Below are 5,516 nucleotides of genomic sequence, written 5' to 3'. Positions count from 1 at the left end.
GAGGGTCTGAGTGGGTTCGAGTCCCACCGGCCCTCATCTGGAGGGTCTGAGTGGGTTCGAGTCCCACCGGCTCTCATCTGAGTGGGGGCCAATTTGTTGGCTCCCCGTCTGGGAGACGAATTTCCAACACAGTCTCCATCTGAATTTTTGCTTTCAGTTTTGCTTCGATCTCGTGCCGCGCGGCTTGTGTCGTGTTTTGTCTGTTTAAATCCTGTGTTTCTCATGTATGTATGTGTTTTTCTGTGTCTGTTTCTTTGTGGACTTGGACTGATGAGAATTTGGACAGAGGACAGTTGAAATTGAAACTAGTTCTCGGCTCGGGAGCTCGGGAGCACACGGCTGCATGACAGGACACCAAGCAATGTGCTCTCCCTCCCATAGGAGCCGAGGAGAAAATGCTTTCAGGTGGCTGGGGAGACGTGGAGCTGGAGCTTGGGCGGGCGGTGCTCGGACACTTGGGAGTCTGTGAAATAACAATATACAACCAGCAGGGCACGGGCTCTGCAGCCCCGAGACGAAGGGGTGGAAGATCGCCCCCCCCCGCTCGGAGGGGAGGTGGGGCGGCGCGGCTGGACTCCCCGGGAGCTGCCTGCAGTGTTCAAGAGAGGCCCGGCCAGAAAGCAGGTTCATGACCTGCGGGGGAGGTAAGCTAGAGTAAAGCTCACAGGGAGCCAAGAGAACAGGCAAGGCTCGTGGGCTTGCTAGGTAAAAGTCCTTAGGCGGGGATTGGCACCTTAGCTGCTCCACGACAGGAGCTGTTCTGGCTGCCGAAAATAAAGAAAAATTCCTCCCCCTTGCCTTCATGCCAGCTCAGCAAGAGAGAGAGAAGAGAGCAGCAGGAGCTCACCACGCCCTCTTGCTCCTCTCTTCCCTCCTCCCACCTAGGGGGCTTGCAACTTACAGATCAAACAGTAATTTGAGATGATTGTTTTCAATTGGTTTTAAATGGTTGATATGATCAAAAATAATTGGGTATGTTTTAAGGTTAAATTCAAATCCTTGTTTAAAACACGTATATGTGCCTATGTGTTTGTAGGGTCTATGAATACATATGTTTAAATAACAACAATATAAATTGCCACATGGTGTGACTCAAAAAAGAAAAAAAAAAGAACAAAGGTTACAAAATCTCTGAGTCAAAATGATTTTATTTCCTCTTAAGATAAGAAGAAAGTCTTGTTCTAAGTTGATATTGGTTCTAAAGATTGGGTTGTTTTCACTGATAAATTTTGGTCTTAAAATCTGGTTTAAACTTCTGTCTGGTTTTGACTTTGAAATTATGGTTATGCTTTATAAATTCACTCCTAAAGAAAATACTTTGCTTTGATATTGCAGGGACGAGTTTTAAAAATTGTTTACATGTTTAAGGCTATAAAATATTTAAAGTTTATCAGGCATTTGGGTATGACAATGATCTTGGATAATCTGACAAAATTTAAAAGTTTCTCGATCCTTTAAAAGAGAATAAAAATACTTTGATATTTATTTTATCAATTTTATTAAATAAAACCCAGCCGTATGATTTGTGCTAATTAAAAAAAAAAAATTTACAGTTTTTAGAATGTATCTTATGGAGAGCTGTTTGTATGTTAAGCTGCTTTGTTTATGGAAAAACATGTTCCAACAGGATCATGTTAGGATAGAAAAGATTTTGATGAGAGTTTATATGTTGTCTAAAAGAAAAAGAATGTCTGGTTAAGCCAGAAAAAGAAAGCTAGAAACCTGAAGGTTAATGTATGTTGCAGAAGGTTAGTGTATGTTGCAGAAGGTTAGTGTATGTTGCAGAAGGTTAGTGGATGTAGTTATAGTTCATTTAAAAGGCTGGTAATTCCTCATTACAAAATGTTTTCTTAGGCTCTTTAAAGAAAAAATTCTGGCTGATAGGTTTGGTATGGCTAAAATAATTCATACAGTTTAAAATTGTTCCGTACTGTTCTGTTATGCAGTTGGTTCTAAAACTTATTTAATCACTAAGTTAAAAATGTTGGTTGTGGGGGATTATAAATGCTCCACAATGTTTGCTGTATCATCATCAGCACCTAATAGCTATGTTTGATATTGTCAGTCACAGCCTGTGGTAGCCTAACACGAGGCTAGCCACCATGATCTTTCAGGGATAGAGAACATATAAAACTATATTTTTGCTGCCATATCTGTTTAGGGCTTCCAGCTGAGTTCAGTTACACGTGGTCAGCCGCCATGCTAGTCCAGAGAAAGAGGATAGAGCCATGAGTTTGTGATCATTTTTGTTCAGGTATCTCAGTTATGTTCAGTCATCTGATTAGTACTAAATACAAAGCTTTTTACTGTTCAATTTTAATGCAAGTGATAGGAACAACAAGATTTGCTAGGCTCTCTATGAACTATGTCTGATTAAAAGATTTGCTTTGATTTTAGTTCAGAAAGAACAGATTTAAAGTTATACTAACAACTACAGTTGGCTACACCTAGTGTCTTTGTTTAGTTTTTCTTTTATACAGTTTAAAACAGATAATAAAGATAGACAAAGAGTAACTCAGATATGCTGGCCCTCAGGCTTGTCAGAGATCTGATGAATATGGCATTTTAACTGTGTAAGCTTATTGTGACAGAAAGTTCTGAAATCCTGGCAGTAGCTCCCCCAAGGTCTCCGAGAAGATTTGGGCACAACGACAGATGACTGCGACTCTGGATTGTGGTATGCTAACCACTGGGCAATATTGCCTCAACTGGCCCACTGCTAGGGCCCAGCCTAAGCTGTGGACAAAGCCGGGGACATCTGAGGAGCCATTGTCTCACATTGTGAGAGGCAAGGTGAGGTCAATCTCTTCTGTTCCTCTTTCCACAGAAGCAGTAAAAGCAGTCTCTCACCTTCTGTGCCAGGCTGGACAGCCTCTGTTCAGGATGCCATGAAATAGGAGCGAGGGACACTGCCTAGGTGATGGACTAAATAGTCATCTCTGTCATTTTGATTATATATTTATTCAGCTTATAATTTATCCTTCTCAGGTCTCTGAACACCTTGATGGCTATGCTAAGCTTACGGTAGCTTTACAGCTAGAAAAAAGACAATTAGATCCACTGTTAGTTCATTGATCAGTTCATTAGCTAAATTAGCTAAAACTACTGAGTACTAGATCTCTTATTTAGAAAGAAAGACAGGTTTCCCTTGCTCACAGAATTCATGTTAGTTATCTGTGTCTTAAGATATATAACTAGATAAAAAAAAATATATAATACGGAGCCTATATAGAGTCTAAAGATATAAGAGTTTAGGTTATAAAATCTAAAATGTTATTATTTGGTCTGAAAAAAAATGTTTCAGGGTTGATAAATACAAAAAAAAATTAGAGTGTCTAAGTTGATAAAAATAGTTTAAAACATGTTAAAAATGAGAGATACTTTAGATCTCTCCCCCCTCTTTGCTACTGTTGTGCTTATGTTATGAGATTTCAGAAGTTCAGAGTTTTGACATTTATTAATAGAGTTCTGATAAGTTGATAGAGCACTGACTGCTTATTATTCAGTCACCAGGTTGAGATTTTAATTTCCTTTGATTGGCTTCTGGAGATAAACTTAAAGATACTTCTCGTCATGTTAAAAACATCTGTTTAATGTATATATCTGACACAAAAGTCATAGCTTTTAGTATGATATTCTTAATATCTGCCATTTCTGGGATAGATTTTGATACAGAAATAAAAAAAAAATCAAACATCCAGGGTTTAACACTAAAGCCAGTAATGTGTTTCTGCCTAACTTTCCAATATAAACATCCAAGCTTCATTCGTGGCTAAATACCAACAGCTATGCCCACAGAAAAAAAAATGTTAAGATGTAGTTTTACCTGTTACTCTCAAAATGTTCAATTTGCTGATATGTTACTTTTCTGAGTATTTACAGATGAGGTTTTTCCTAATCTTTCCAATTTAATAGATAAATTTTAACTTCTGCCTCCAGTCTAAATTTGTCTCAGCAGATTTTCACCTGTTCAACTCTGTTCTGGGATCAGCTATAGACTACAAGCTGAGATCTGGACTTCCTGAAAACTGACCTGATTGCTCCCTGCCTCTTCCGGTGGATCAACTGACCAGATGCTTGGGACTGCCCTATTGCCCAGCTTTTGACTGGCATTTCAGCCTCCCCAGTCCCTGATGCCTACGTCCAACGGTCAGCATGAAGAAGCTACAGAAGACGGATCTCCGCCCAAATCCCCCCTAACAGGCTGAAATGCTAAGTCAAAAGTGGCTCCCTGACATTGGCTATTATCTTGAGCATCTGCTTAGCTGCTGACCATACTAAATTGATAAGAGATAACATGGCTAAACTCAGAAAAAGACTCAGACAGAGACAACAATTCTTTGAGTCAGGACAGAGCTGGTACGAGAGATGGTTTAGTCGGTCCCCCTAGATTACCACCCTGATCTCCTCCATTATGGGTCCCCTAATCATAATTCTCCTGATTCTACTAGTTGGGCCTTATATTCTAAATTGGCTGATCCAGTTCATAAAAGATCGGTTACAAGCGTTGGTGTTGACCCAACAATATCATCAGCTCAAACAACAGGAGACAAAAGTTAACTCTTCCTAGGCCCGAGAATGGAAGATTCCATTCTAAGTTAAAAGAAAATGGGGGAATGAAAGACCCCAGCCTCACACTAAGTTAAACATAGCTAATGCCATTTTGTGAGACACCACTGTTTTGTAAAACTCTGAAGGCCAGATGAGAAACTGGAAAATTACTGAAAAATCCTAGCTGTGTCACCCACTTGGGATATCTGTGGTCAGGCTGCCCCAGTCATAATAAAAACAGTTTGTGTTAATCACTCTCATAGATATCTGTGAGACTGTTTCAGCTAAGATAGGGAAAAACAAAATAACAGGTGGCAGGCCACGTCAAGGGGTCATCCTACCCCCCTTGACCACCCAGTTCCTGAAATCTTGGTGCCCCTGCCAAACTTTGACGCAAATTGTGGTCTCGTGTAAACGTACCAATCAGCCCCCTGTAACCATGCCCTCTCGTTTCTGTACCAGTGCTTCTGCCTCTAAAACCCTATAAAAACCCCAGCTTCCCATCTAGGGGGCGCGGAAGTCTTCCGAATGACTTTTCGCCCCGGGTACCTGAGTATCAAAATAAAAGCCTCTTGCTGTTTGCATCCGAATGGACTCGTTGGTCTTTGGGAGGGGGTCTCTCTGACGGAAGATACCCTCCGGGGATCTTTCATTTGGAGGCCCCAGCGAGATCTGAGACCCCCCCACCCAGGGACCACCGACCCACCTTCGGGAGGTGAGCTGGCCAGCCGTCTTTTCTGTTGTATGTATCTGTCTTGTCTGTTGTGCGCTTCTGTGTCTGTTCTGTTTGCAACCTGAGACTTGATCAAGTCATCTGAATTTGGCGGAAAGTAAGAAGGGGTCGACGGACCCGGACTTCTGTTCTGCTGGCCCGGGGAGCCGTCTCCAGGGTGAGAGGGTCTGAGTGGGTTCGAGTCCCACCGGCCCTCATCTGGAGGGTCTGAGTGGGTTCGAGTCCCACCGGC

At 41.7% G+C, this 5,516-nt stretch overlaps 1 long non-coding RNA gene across 1 annotated transcript; it reads left to right on the top strand.

The window, feature by feature from the left end:
• Positions 1 to 231: 231 nt before the first annotated feature.
• On the top strand, positions 232 to 5,135 carry LOC129681314 (uncharacterized). Its single transcript, XR_008720833.1, has 2 exons — positions 232 to 644; positions 3,940 to 5,135. It is a non-coding gene; the product is annotated as an uncharacterized LOC129681314 (long non-coding RNA).
• The last annotated feature ends 381 nt before the right edge of the window (positions 5,136 to 5,516 follow it).

This window comes from Psammomys obesus, unplaced genomic scaffold (genome assembly GCF_907164565.1).
Source record: "Psammomys obesus unplaced genomic scaffold, mPsaObe1.curated_primary_1811, whole genome shotgun sequence".
Taxonomy (NCBI): Eukaryota; Metazoa; Chordata; class Mammalia; order Rodentia; family Muridae; genus Psammomys; species Psammomys obesus.
Note: the sequence above shows the minus strand (reverse complement) of the source record. Positions and strands in the feature narration are given on the sequence as shown.